The sequence below is a fragment of the Equus przewalskii genome, chromosome 7, assembly GCF_037783145.1.
Source record: "Equus przewalskii isolate Varuska chromosome 7, EquPr2, whole genome shotgun sequence".
Taxonomy (NCBI): Eukaryota; Metazoa; Chordata; class Mammalia; order Perissodactyla; family Equidae; genus Equus; species Equus przewalskii.
Window position 1 is genome coordinate 13848703 of NC_091837.1, and position 13801 is coordinate 13862503.

A 13801-nucleotide genomic window follows, 5' to 3' on the forward strand; every position below is an offset into this window, starting at 1 on the left:
TGCTTCTGAACCAGCCATTTGGCCAACGAAAGAAGTGAGGAAACAGCCCAAGAAATACCATTATAAATGGTATTCTTTGGGAATCCAGAATTTGTTAACCCGACTCACCCTGGGGAAGAATTTTTCACCCACACATAATGTGTGAACTCCCTCTGGGACACACCCTTCCACTCCTGGGTGTCCACAGAGTGGTGATCCGACCTGCCCATCCACGATGGACTGCTGTGTTGCTTTCTCTGGTTTCTGGCCACTCTGTGCAAACCTGCAATGAACACTGCAGTATGTAGAGACTTACTCCCTGGGTCAAGAAAGTGGCTCATTGCATCCACGATTCTGCATACGCGTGAGCGTGCACACAGGGGAAACCTTGCTCCAGGGTCCTCCCGCAGCACGCGCCGCCTCCTGCGCGCTCGCCCACCTCCCGGGAAGAATCCTCACACCTCCGTCCCCCTGTCCCTAGGAAGGGGGCTCGCCCACCACCCCCGGCGCTCACGGCTCCCCATCTGCGTCCATTTTCATTCATCTTTCCCAAAACTCGAGAAAATAAATGAGAAGCAAAGTGCCATTAGCTTAACGGCCTTTAACACCCAGCCATCTGCCATGATGCAATTAAATAAAAAAATCAGATGGAGCATATGGTGCCCATTATAAATAAATATTAAAATTTTGTTTCCCTGGGTAACGGCTCCAGTGCCTCTCGCTCCGCAGGCAAACTTTACGGCCATTCTCACTTGTTGCAGAGAACCAGGCAGGGCCACAGCGAGTAGCAGTGACTGCTGGGAAGAAATACGGAAGGAGCTTAGATCTTAGAGCCAGACTTGGTTGGAACCTGCCTCAGACCCATGGTGGCTGTCTGATCTTTGGCAAGTGGGCTCTCTGAGACTCAGTTTCTTCACCTGCAAAATAGGACCAATCCACCCTGCCTCGCTGAGAAAGTATGGAGTTAAATGAGCTAATGTGTTTAAAATACGTTGTACCATAATAATAGCATGTGGTAATATTTATTGAAACCCACTATGTCAGGCACTCTTCTACATACTAGTTCCATCCTTACAACAATCCTACATGAAAGGTCTCATTTGCTACATTTGAGAAAACTGAGGTTCAGAGAGGTTAAGTCACCTGTGCAAGGTCACACAGCTAGGAAGTGGTGGAGCAGAGTTCAAACCCAGGCGGTCTGGCTCCAGAGCCTGCACTCTGCTAAGCCTAACAGTTTCTCAACAGACGGGCTTTCCTTGCTCCAACTTTGGCCAACTAAACAAATCATCTCTTCCCTTCTCGTGACAATACCGTTTGCCCAGACTTCATCTCAGAAAAAGATGAAGATTCAATGAGTTTTTGTGATGATTGGTGACCACCCAAAGTAGGTGTGGAGGATACACTTTGGGGGGGGTCTGTGTAGTGCACGCCCCCCACCCACTGCTCACAGGCATGGGCCCCAGTGGCCACGTTTGTACCACAAAGCCCTGCCCATTGGCATTGGCACAGGTGGACATTGGCATAGTGCCACAGGTGCCAGGGTGGGCCGTAGGTGGGCTCAGATGTAAAACTGGTCAATCAATTCTTGCCCCTTGGAATATGCAGCTGGGGTTTGAGACATTCTTGTCTCTGCTGGTCACTTGGAGTAAGGACTTGTAACCTTAGGAGCTGCCACCGTGTGCCCAAAGAAAGAGCACAAGTTAGTCTGCAAAGAAGGGAAGAAGAAGGGAGATGAGCAGAGGAGAGACTCAGACAGAGGAGTTGAGAAGACCCGGGGTTTCTGACTCTTGGCGGATCAAGTACCGGCCTTCCAGGCTACAGACAGCAGCGAATGAGAAGACACGGGTACTTGTCTTCCCTCGGTGCTGGGTACACAGCAGGGACTCAGTAAGAGGCAGCGACAGTTAGTCGTGAAAGGCGGCCACCCGCAGCTAACCCGACCCTAGCCTCGTGGTCCAGCAACCTCGCTCCTTGGAATTTACCCAAAGGAGCTGAAAACTTAGGTCCACATACAAACCTGCACACAGATGTTTACAGCAGCTTTGTTCACAATTGCCAAATCTAGGAATCAACCAAGATGTCCTTCGTTAGGTGAATGGATAAACAAAGTGTGGTACGTCCAGACCATGGAACATTACTCAGCACTAAAAGAAATGAGCTATCGAGCCATGAAAAGATACGGAAGAATCTCTAGTGCATATTATGAAGTGAAAGAAGCCAGTCTGAAAAAGCTCCATGCTGTATGATTCCAACTATATGACATTCTGGAAAAGGCAAAACTAGGGAGACAGTAAAAAGATGAGCGGTTGCCCAGGGTTAGCGGGAGGGAGGGAGGGATGAATAGGGGGCACAGAGGACGTTTAGGGCAGTGAAACTACTCTGTACGATGCTGTAATGACGGCTTCACGCCATTACACATTTCTTCAAACCCACAGAACGGACAACACCAAGAGTGAACCCTAATGTAAACTCAAGACTTTGGGTGATAACGATGTCTCAGCGTAGGTTCATCCATTGTGACAAATATCCCCCTCTGTGGGGGACGTTAATGGCAGGGGAGGCTGTGCAGAGGCAGGGGGTATATGCAAAATCTTTGTACTTTCTGCTCAATTTTGCTGTGAGGCTGAAACTGCTTTAAAAAGCAAAGTCTATTAAAAAAAAGATGGGGCAGCGATATTCTTGAAAAGGGAGCGATCCACTGGAGTAGGCATCCATGAACCATCCAAACTCTGGGCTGGGGCGAAGGGACCCAGCTGCAGGAAGGGACGGAGTGAGGGAGCGGGCCTGAAGGGTGAAATGCGGGTTCCCCTTGTCCAGTGGTTTGATGACAGGAGCCCAAGACGCAAGTCACCTAATCCGCTGGCCTTCCGTGTCAGGCAGCTGGCAGCCCTTCTCTGAGCCCAGATCACTTTCCTCTCCATGAGGGACTCCTAAAGAAAGGCCCTAAATCTCTATCATTATGCCATCTGGAGTCATCCTTCTCCTCCGGGAGCTCCTGCGTCGTGGGTCAATTAGCACACATTTGCATAGAGTTCCTTAATAGGCCGCTAATTGTCTGGGGAGATAATGGATGGCTGCGGGTTCTGGGCAGAATGTTTACCCACAGGGGCAGGCCGACAGGGGGTGGCAGGGAACAGGGCGGACAGACGGAGGAAGGGAAAAGGGGGGATGGGCTGGGGCGGAAGGGAGGGGAAAGGAACGGAGTGAATTATTACCCACTCACACGCAGTGAGCAGAAGCATCACTTGGTGAACTTCTGCTTTAGTTGTGCGTGTCTGCTCGATCTCAACCTAAAATGCATTTCTCATTGTAGGTCCCTTAAGATCATTTGAAAGCCCTAGTGATGGAAAACAAGAGGGGTGAGCTATTTTGGGTGGGGTGGTTGCAGAAGGACCCATTGAGAAGAAGGCATTTGAGCTGAGACCTGAAAAATGAGAAGGAGGCAGCCGTGGGAAGATCTGGGACAAGGCCATCCCAGGCAGAGAGGACACAACACAGACTGGGAGGTGGGAAAAGGCTCAGCACATTCTAGAAACCAGAATGGGGGGGGGGGTGTCAGCGTGGAGAGAGGGGGTTGGGGACGCCATCCTGCAGGGCCCTGTGGATTCTGCTCAGGGCTGTTTCTGACCTGCAGTGTGACCCGCGCCTGTTTCCTACACGGCACCACGAGGGGCTGGAGGAGAAGGAGGCCCCCAGAGACGCTTCCTGCCCCCGTGGGCACTGGCCATGTCTCAGTGGCTCTAGGAGGCTGAGCTGGGGTGGAGAAATGTTTGTTGACGGGCGGAGCTGAGAACAGGCCGAGGTCTGGGCCCTGGGCAGGGGTCAGTGGCAACTCTAGAATTTCTTCCTGGGTGGGGCTCAAGGGCCAAATCTGGCTGGAAGGGCAGGCTCGGGGCTGTACCCCACACTGCTGAGCTCTTAGATGAAATGAGAGTACTCATTGCTACTAGGGGTCTGCAGACCATGACCGCAGCCACACTGGCCTGCGGCCTGCCTTTGTAGGCCCGGAGCCAAAGAAGGCATCTATGTTTCAGAGGGTTGTGACAAAGAAGGTGGATACGCACCACGGCAGACTGCATGTGGCCACAGAGCCTGGAGTATGGACCGTCCGGGCCTTTGCAGAAAGCATCTGCCGGCCTTGATCTTCATTACAGTGGAGGCCGCTGGTGGAGATTCCCAGGGAGAGGGGCTGAGGGCCACTGAGGAGGCCACCCTGTCCGCCCACAGAGCTCAAAGACCACCCTCTGGTCTCTTAGCATCTTCTTAGAGCAAGAGACAAAGAGCTGGAAAGAAGCCCAAACATCCATCACCTAGTGAAACAGCCTTGTTTCACAGAAAGGGAAACTGAGGCCTAGAGAAACTCAATGAAATAACCCCCACCTACGTGAAAGGCCTCCCACGAACCCGGACCCAAGTAAGTTTCAACAAGTTTTAGCCATTTACTGTCATTATTATTATACCATAGAATCGTAGAGTTCAAAAGACCTTAGAAACCAGCTAGTACAAGTCTGATATCTTACAGATGAGGAACCAGAGCTCAGAGAGGCCGAAGGAGTGGCCCAGGGTCACACAGCCAGGCCAGGGCCAAGTTGGCTCCAGGACCAGGCCTGCTGCCCTGCATGTTTCTTCCCAGTGCACACGCTGCTCCCTGCCAGCCCCTGTCACCCCAACCCCACCCTTCCCCCGCTCCAACTGTGAACGAATTGCCGCTCGCTCACTCCACGCTGATGGAAGATTAGGCTCTAATTTGGGAACGGTGACAGCTCCCATTTGCAGCTCTTGCCCAGAGAGGAATTTTCCACGAGGAGTTTCCCCAGCAAGAACCACTGTCCCCAGCCCGAAATCACCCCAGCCCAGTCTTTCTGCCCAAGCCTGTGTGTATGTGTGTGGTCTCTGTGCCCCTGCCAGCTGCACAGCTTCAAGCTCTCTTCCGTCACAGAGCATAGAGCACCCAGTGTCTTTGGAGGGGCTGTCAGTACCTATAGCTGGCTCAGAGCAGGACCAGGAGGTGGGCTCATAGGCCATCAGAGGCGGAGGGAGGACCCCTCACAAACCCCAGTCCAGCTTCCTTATCAACAGATGGGGAAACTGAGGCCCAAAGGGGAAGGTGGAGGGACGCCCCAGAGTCCTCCACTAACTTTACCCAGACCCCCGCCTCCTGGCCCCCAGGCTTTAGCTTTGGCACCCTCCCTGGGAAGGAAGGAAAATGGATAAACTACCTACTGTGTGCCAGGCCCTTGCAGGGACACTGTGTCGTTCACTGTCCCCAGTGCTCTACTGGCAGGCTGGTTTTATACTCACTTTGCAGACAAGGCAATACCGAGGTGGGGAGGCCAGTCACCTTGCCAGGAGGCCGAGCTGGTGAGCGGCAGAGCAGGGCTCCAACCCAGGCCTGTCTGACTCCAGAACCTCACTTGTAACCTCTGTGGGACATCACCTCTGGCCACGGCGCCATCCTTGACCACCGCTGGGCCAGTGGGGCGATCAGAGGCCCTCCCTGCCCAGGGAGCCTTTGACCAGGCAGTCTGCTCAGCGAGCCGGCACCCCTCACGAGGCCCCTCAGCTGGGAAGGAGGAAAAGGAGCCCCTTCTAGAGGGACAGGGGTCCCTACACCCCTGTGGTATCTTCACCATGTCCTTCAGTGGCCCAAGGAGTTCCGCTGGCATCCGACAGAGAGATGTCCCCTCCCACGAGGGCAACTTCAGCCCCTCGGCTCACCATCTGGACGCCATCAAGAAGGCGGCATGAGACCACCTCCGTGCACGTGTCAACAGAGACACACATATGCATGGACGCGTGCACCCCCATGCCTGCCACCTCGCCCCACAGCACATGCGCATGCGCACCCATCCTTAATTTGTCCCTCTCCTTTCACAGCACACGGCAGGAATCCTTCAACCCTCTTCACAGATGAGAAGCAGCAGACGAGATGTGACTTGCCCAAGAAACATGTTGAGTGTCACAGGTAAAACTAGAAACCGAAGCTTCTCGTTCTGACAAGACACGGTTTCGTATCCCCTGGGACTGTCAAAAGAATAAACTAGCGCATGTCTGAAAAAGTCTGGGCCAGGGTTTCTCAGCCTCAGCACCACTGGTATTTTGAACCAGGTAATTCTTTGTTGGTGTTGGGGGGGGCAGTCCTGTGCATTGTGGGATGTCTAGCAGCATCCCCGGCCTCCACCCCCTGGATGCCAGCAGCGCACCCCACCGCCAAGTTGTAACAATGAAAAACTATCTCTAGACGCTGTTCTAGACCTTGCCCTCACGACTAAGCAGAAGAGTGGACTGGAACACCGCTCTCGGACCCGCCTGACTCCAGATTGACAAAGCTGTCATCTCCAGTTCTAGAGCCCCATTCTGGATTTTATCCTAGTGCTCTATCCTGAGAATTTATTATAGGGTTCCACACTAGTATCCCCAACTTCTAGAATTCTATGCAGCGATATTAGGGTCCATTTCAAGGTTGGCAGGTTCTCTGATTCTGAATCAATTCTGTTCTAAACTCCTAGGCTCCCATCTCCCCACGTGGCAAGGTTGACATTCTCCCTGGGAGACAGCCACGCCTCGCTGCCTTCCAGTGACCAGGAGGAAAGATGCGCCCATGAATTATATATTTCCAGCCATCTCGAAATTGCTCGGCAATTAGAGAACACCAAGGGTCAGCTGCCGAGAGCAAGAGCCTCCCTTCCAGCGGAGAGAAACAGCTGGACGAAACTCATCAATGCACGTAAAGATGTTACCTCTTGCAGCGTAGGTATAAGAGTGACTTCTAAAAATTATTTTGGTTGTCTGTATTTCCTTTTTCCACAATTGGCTGTGGTCCAATAAGACGTGGACTGGAATCTTGGCTTCATCACTTCCTGGCACCAAGAAGAAGGCGAGGAAGCCACTTACCCTCTCTAAGCCGCAGGCTCCTCGTCCGTCCATCAAATGGGATGAGAATGATGGTACCCACTGCCTGGGTCGTTGAGGGGGTTACCTTGGGGAATGCATGTCCAGTGCTTAGCACAGGGCCAGGCGCACTCCTGGGTCTCAACACAATCACAACTATTGTTAACTCCATGTTTGAATCAACACGGCCAGCCATGGCACGGCTGAAGGCACACGGGTTCCGGAATGTCTTGGCGTCTTCCATGTCCTAGCTCAGCTCTGTCACTTCATAACTCAAGACCTCGGGAGGGTGCGTCCCCTTCTGAGCCTCCATTTGTCCAGCTTGTAAAATGGGCACAAACACGCCACTTCTCAAGGTCTCCCCAGGCATCTGGCACCAGCAGGTGAGCCTTACTATTATCACCCTGTGCCAGGGGGCTGGCGGGCACGGAGCCTGGCGGGCGGGACGGGGAAGAAGTTAGAACTGGAGGTGGCACCTCTTCTCTCAACTTATTTGTGATTCCTCTAAAAGGGAGGCCTCGCCAGCCCCAACACTGACAGGTCGTGGCTGTCATGATGTCTTTAAATTTAGACCAACACCCCACACACAAACACGCAGCCACCCACGCGTCCCCAGGAATAAATCTGCAGGGGTGGGAGGGAGGAAGGCTGTCTCCTCACGTCCTGGGAGCAGGAGGGAGGCAGGGCAGCTGGCTGCGTGCTCGGGGCTGCTGCAGTCAGGCCTCTGCAGACGGGGAAGCTCAGAGATGCTCCCCTCCTCCCTGCCCAGAGCAGTGGACAGGGAGTCAGGACACTCAGATTCTCAGCCCATGGGCTCACAGGCAAGGCTAGTACAATGAGGGAGTGACCTAGATGGCCACTAAGATTCGTAGGTTTGAATCCTGACGCCCCTGTGGACAGGCTGCATGCCCTGGGGGAGATGCACAGCCTCTCTGAGCTGCGGTTTGCTTGTCCGTAAATGAAGTGCTTGTGGGGTCCATTTCATCACAGCGGGATCTGTGTGGTCCCACAGGACGCTGCACTTGGTCTAACACTCTGCCGTCACCATCTTGAAATGCTTAATAATTTTGAACGAGAGGCACTGCATTTTCATTTTGCACCAGGCCCTGCAAATTATGTAGCTGTCCTGGGTGGCTGCGAAGGTTGAAGGGGGCTCCCGCCTGTGAACGCCCCACCCCCTGCAGGCCACCCCACGGAGACTCAAGCCTGGCCTCTCACTTCCCTTCCTCTCCCGACTCCACCTTACAAGCTCATTCTATGTCTGTGTGGCCCAGGGCAAGTGGATTAACCTCTCTGTGCCTCCATTTTCTCCTCTGTTAAACACAAAAACACAAACTACCTTAAAATTTCTTTAGGCTCCTACTCACTGCCCTGCTATTCAATTGACAATTCACCCATTCATTCATTCATTGATTCAACAAACATTCATTGAGTGCCAACCACCTGTCAAGCCAGGTTTGCTCCACGAGCCTGGCCTGAACCAGGCCATCTATCCATGGGGAGAGTTTGTCCTGCGCAAACTTCACAAATGCATCACCTCTGGGGAAAAGACCTCTGCTCATATCCACAGGAGCCCAGTGCTCTCCCCCAACCCCAATGTGGGGGTGCAGCATGCTTTTATTTTTCATCAACAAACATTTATTGAGTACCTGTTGTATGCCAGGTGCTGTGGATACACTCCTGAAGATGTGGCCTCTGCCATCTAGAAGATGACAATCTTATTTTTTAGCTTTTAAAATCTTGGGATCCGTGTTGGTCTCAAGCACTAACCATGAGAGTTTCACTTGCTGAGCTTCCAGACCTTGAAATGCATAATTTCTGAGGTTCACAATGACTGTGTAAGGTAGGTGCTATTCTCCCCCTTATACAGATGAGAAACTGAGGTTCAGAGAGGTTGAGGGACTTGCTCATGGTCACACAGCTCACAAGTGGCAGAGCTGAGATTTCACCCCAAGACTGGATGGCTCTGAAGGGCTTTTGGTGACATCACTGCCTCTTGTAGAGAAGTTTATCGCCCCAGAGGGAGTATGCACTCCTCGAGGCTGAGTCTTCCCCTCTGGGGCTGACTCATAGCCTGGCACCTTCCAGCAAGTCCCGGTTGTTGAGCATCTGGAGCACACCATTCCTGAAGGAATCTCAAGTGCAAATGCCAGCCCCGCCAGACAAGGAGAGGCCTTTTCTGTGCTACTCACAGCAAGTTGGTCCCTGAAGTCTCCTGAATCAGAAAGGAAGATATTCACGGCCAGAGAAAGCCACTGGCCATGAGCCCCCTGGGGCTGAAGCTTTGGATCCCATGTGGGATCTGATGTGGCTTTTTGATCCCATGCAGTTAGGCAACCCAGTGCTTCCATGTGGCCCTCCGAGAGGGGACCCAGCAGGGGTTCTCAAACTGGAGCGTGCGTGGGAATGCTCTGGAGGGTGTGGGCCCCGCCCCAGGGTTCCTGACTCAGCAGGTCCAGGGTGGGGCCCGACAATGTGCGTTTCTAACACGCTCCCAGGTGAGGCTGCTGCTGCTGCTGGTCCAGGGGCCGGACTCTAAAACCTTCCTTTCGAGGGATTCAGAGCAGCCCCGGTGGGAGAGATTGCAGGAGGCTGGGAGAAATCAGGGTTTGATCCTCTGGGAGGGGGTGCAGCCTCTGGGGACAAACAGCCCCGATTTAAACCCCAGCCCCACCACCGGGATCCCCCAAACAAGGGGTCCATCGAGGAGCCTTTCTGAGCCTCAGTTTCCACATGTGTAAGTAGACTGTGACTCCTTCCGAGGTTGTTGTGAGGATTAAGTGAGCGTCACTTTATCGCAATATCCGAGAGCATCTTTCTGTGCTCTTCTGGGCTTTATTGTGTTCCCCCAAATTCATGTGTTGAAGTCCTAACCCCTAGGACCTCAGAAGCTGACCTTATTTTGGGAGAGGGTCTTTAAAGAGGTGATCAAGTTAAAACGAGGTCCTTGGGGGCCCTAGTCCAACAGACTGTCATCCTTAGAAGAAGAACTCTGGGCAGAGGCAGGTGCAGGGGTGAGAAGAGTGAAGGGCGGCCAAGGAGAGAGGCTGGGCTGGGTCCTCGGAGCCCTCGGAAGGAGCCGACCCTCCCGACGCTTAATTTTGGACTTCCAGCATCCGGAACCGTGAGGTAACAAATTTCTGTTGTTTCAACCACTCAGAGTGGCACTTCATTATGGCGGCCCTAAGCCACTGATGCACAGGTGCTCCGTGGAACACCTCGGATATTTTTTCTTTTTTTCAGTGGGAGAAGCTACCTTCGGTCTGGTGAAAATGCAAACATCTGAAGTGCGCGGTCGATGGAATCTTACACATGTCCACACTCACGTGACCCCACCCAGATCAAGACACAGCCTTAGCGGCTCCCTCGTGCTCCCCGAGCTAATGCCCCCTCCAGCGGCTGTCACCCGTCTACCTTCTGTCCCACAGATCAGTTTTGTGTATTCCTGAGCCTCATACATGGCTGGACAATGCTGAACAGAAGAAGCCAGCCTTTTAAATTTAAACTCACTTAACCCTCATAAACCACCCCCCCCCCCGGAAAGGCACTATGAATATGTCCATTGTACAGATAAGGAGTAAGAGGCCCAGAGAGGTTCAGTAACTTGCCCAAGGTCACACAGCAAAGGTGTAGGTGGCAGAGCCAGGATTTGAACCTGGGTAGTTTGATTCTACTCACTGTACTTACTGCTTTTATAACACACAGTAAGTGCCCATTAAATAAAACCACAGTGACTTCTACCAACCCAGGTACACTAGAGTATATACACACTGTATGGTATTTCCAGTGGTAAATACTAACACTGTCCCCCTTTTAGAGTGGAGGAAACCGAGGCTCAGAGAAGATGAGACCTGCATCGAAGGTCACAGGGCTAGCGGGCAGCAGAGCTGGGATGGAGTGTGGCTGCTTGCAGAGTTCACGCTCTTAGCCACTGACTGTGCCTCCTCCCGCCAGCTCCTGCTAAGTGGCGGCACCAGGCCTGAGGCCTCCACTGTCCGTGCCCTCATTAAAACCACAGCTTGGGACCACCTCACACCCACCAGGAGGGCTCGACTACACACCCCAGCAAAACCAAGTGCCGGAGAGGATGCAGAGTGACCGCAACTCCCATCCGTCGGCGGCAAGAAAGCAACACGGTGTCCAGCCACTTTGGAAAGAGGGTTGACAGTTTCTTTTAAAATTAAACATCCACTTACCATATGACCCAGCAATCCTACTCTTAGGTGTTTTTACCAAGAGAAGAGGAAACCCACTCTCACACAAAACCCACACGCAATTGTTCATGGCAGTTTTATGCGTAAATTTCCAAAAACGAAACCACCCAAATGTCCCTGAGGGACGAATGGACACACTGTGGTGCATCCGTGCAATGGAGTACTACTCAGCCACGAAAAGGGACAGACTACTGAGATACACAGGAGCACTGGTGAATCTCGGAGGCGTTGTGCTAAGTGAACGAAGTCAGACTCCAAAGGCTACATGGTTCCACGTATATGACATTCTGGAAAAGGCCAAAGGACAACAGATTGGTGGTCGCCAGGGGCTAGGATGGGGGCAGGGCCTGACTGCAAAGGGGCTCCCAGGAATTTTAAGGGTGATGGAACTGTCGTATGTCTTGATTCTGGTGATGGTTACGTGGCTGAATGCACTTGTTAAAACCTGCAGAACTAAACCACGGTGGGTGAATTTGACTGTAGGTAAATTATACTCAATAAAGAACATTTAAAAGAACTCCAACTCACCATGCTTTTTCCCCGCTCTGCTGGCTGAGCCCCGAGGAAGGGCTGCTTCTGAGAGAATCAACACCTGCTCCCTTCCCATCCCGGGCCCCTGGGACGCTCACCTGGAGGGGAAAGATGGCTCAGCCGGGGCAGGGACAGCTCCCAGGAGCACCTGGGTTCCCACGCGACCCTCATCTCACGGCTGCTCGGCTCCAAGCGCAGGAAGAGTCAGGGTTATTTTTGCTCTGAGAAGCACAAGCCACAGGGTACTTTCTCCGCAGGCAGCCGCTCCCCCCCCGCCCCCCCGCTGTGTTTACATAAAAACACATTTGCACAAGGTTTTGTTTTACGCCTGCCTCAGCCGCCCGGATTCTATTAAACACGAGGAGGCCTGATTATCTGGCTGGAAGCAGCTGACGGGAGAGGGCGGGCTGAAGGAGGGTGGCGCACGCTGTGTTCCCTCCTAGTCCAGTGGAGCCCTGGGGTCTCTGGGAGGAGGTGACAAAAGCGTTTACCATGCTTACTTGTGCACACACTAGCATTTCTCAGCCTTTGTCTGACTGACCTTTTGCGCTGGACGTTTCGTGGTTGGGGGAGGCCATCCTGTGCATGGTAGGGTGTTTAGAAGCATCCTTGGCTTCTGCCTACCAGCGCCCCTCCACCAGTCGTGACAATCAAAACTGTCTCTAGCTGTTGCTAAATGTCTCCTGGGGGCCAAAATCGGCCCTGGTTAAGAACCACTGGTGCGCACACAAAGAGACGCATGTGCAGGCTCAGCTCAGCATCCCTCTGCCTTGCAAGACCCACTTAAAGAGAGGGCTGACTCCATCTTCTTGTAGCCCCAGCTCTTCCCACAGTGCCTGCACGTTCACACTTTAGAGGGTCAAAGACGTTCTGTGGGATGAGCTAAGCCATGGCAGCAGAGCAACGCCGGTGGTCACTAGCTGCCTAGGTTCAGAGGCCATTGCCCAGAATCAGACTCTGGCCACCATGCGTGGATTTGAATCATGTGCCAGGCTGTTCCCACATCACCTCACTCAGCCCCGGGATCAGGGCCCATGACTGTCCCATTTTACAGGCGAGGAAACTGGGGCATTCAGCCAGGGGGTGGCAGAGCTGGGACTTGAGCCTAGAAATGTCTGTTGCCAGGGCCCAGTCTCTTAATTGTCACACCCTGCTTAAGGCAGCTGCAGCCTTAGACTTTTTTCAGGACAAGATGGGGAATAAATAGCAACAAAGATTCTCTCCTTAACCAAACTCCACTCGGGCTCCCCTGAACTCCACTTGGAGTGGGCGTCTCCACCTTGTCCAATTTTAGCAAGAATCTCGCTAAGTCCGTTTCAGAGAACCGCTGTCCTCCATATCTGATCACCCTCGATTTCTAACCCGCTCCTCAACCTCCATCATCCCCCAGGTGACGTGTGATCACCTGGCTTGGCTTCAGCTCGAGTCCCGTTAGGTCGGGGTAGCCAGAATCGCCCGCATCCCTGATGTTTCCTTTTAATAATTTTCCATCCCTTGACCCCTCCCCCCATTTTTTGGCTATAAATCCCCAGCTGCAAATGCTGGACTCAGAGCGGGGCTGGCTCTCTCCTGACGTCTCTTTTCCCCTATTGCAATAGTCCTGAATAAAATCTGTTCTTATCACTTTAGCTACCACCCAGCTCTGATTTTTCTTTAACAATAGATCCAGACACATGTGTCTACACACGCGGGGAGGGAATGCGGTCGAAAAGCAGAGCACCTGCCAGGATTAATTACGGTAAAGAGTGTGGACTTTGGTGCAAGATAGATAGACCAGCATCCAAATTCCACTTGGCCACTTACCAGCTCTGTGAACTTGGGCAAGTGAGCGGGGCTTGCTTTTGTCATCTGTAAAATGGGGACAATGAAAATAATTCAGCACGGGAGTTTTGTAGAGATTAAAGGAGAAAATGCTGTAAAGTGCTTACTGGAGCCTGGAAAATAGCCCACGCTCAAAAAATACTGGTTGGGTGGATGCATACAACAGGCTTTGTGGGGGAATGGCCACAGCTAAGGTGGAAGCCAGAGGGAGAGGTGAGTTTACGTCAAATCACCAGCAAGGCCAGGGTGTTTGAGTCCGAGACAGTCCCCACCTCACACACGCGCACACGCACACGCGTGCACACACATACACACACAGTGAGCCAAGAGCTGGCTATGCCTCAATGGTCTCCTGCCCTCTGATT

At 52.8% G+C, this 13801-nt stretch overlaps 1 protein-coding gene across 3 annotated transcripts in view; it reads right to left on the reverse strand.

Moving 5' to 3' along the window:
• The window catches only part of WSCD2 (WSC domain containing 2), a 108649-nt gene that overhangs the window by 58067 nt on the left and 36781 nt on the right, over positions 1-13801 (reverse strand). Inside the window, exons 1-2 of one of the 3 annotated variants that reach the window (XM_070627073.1) lie at positions 13419-13463; positions 11613-11713 (exon numbers count right to left, since the gene is read on the reverse strand). The exons of 1 other annotated variant lie outside the window; for it this stretch is intronic. The gene's annotated coding sequence lies outside the window, so the exon portion shown is untranslated. Of the gene's footprint in view, positions 1-11612; positions 11975-13418; positions 13464-13801 lie in introns of those variants that run through there. One more of the 3 variants, XM_008533831.2, reaches the window with a different exon arrangement.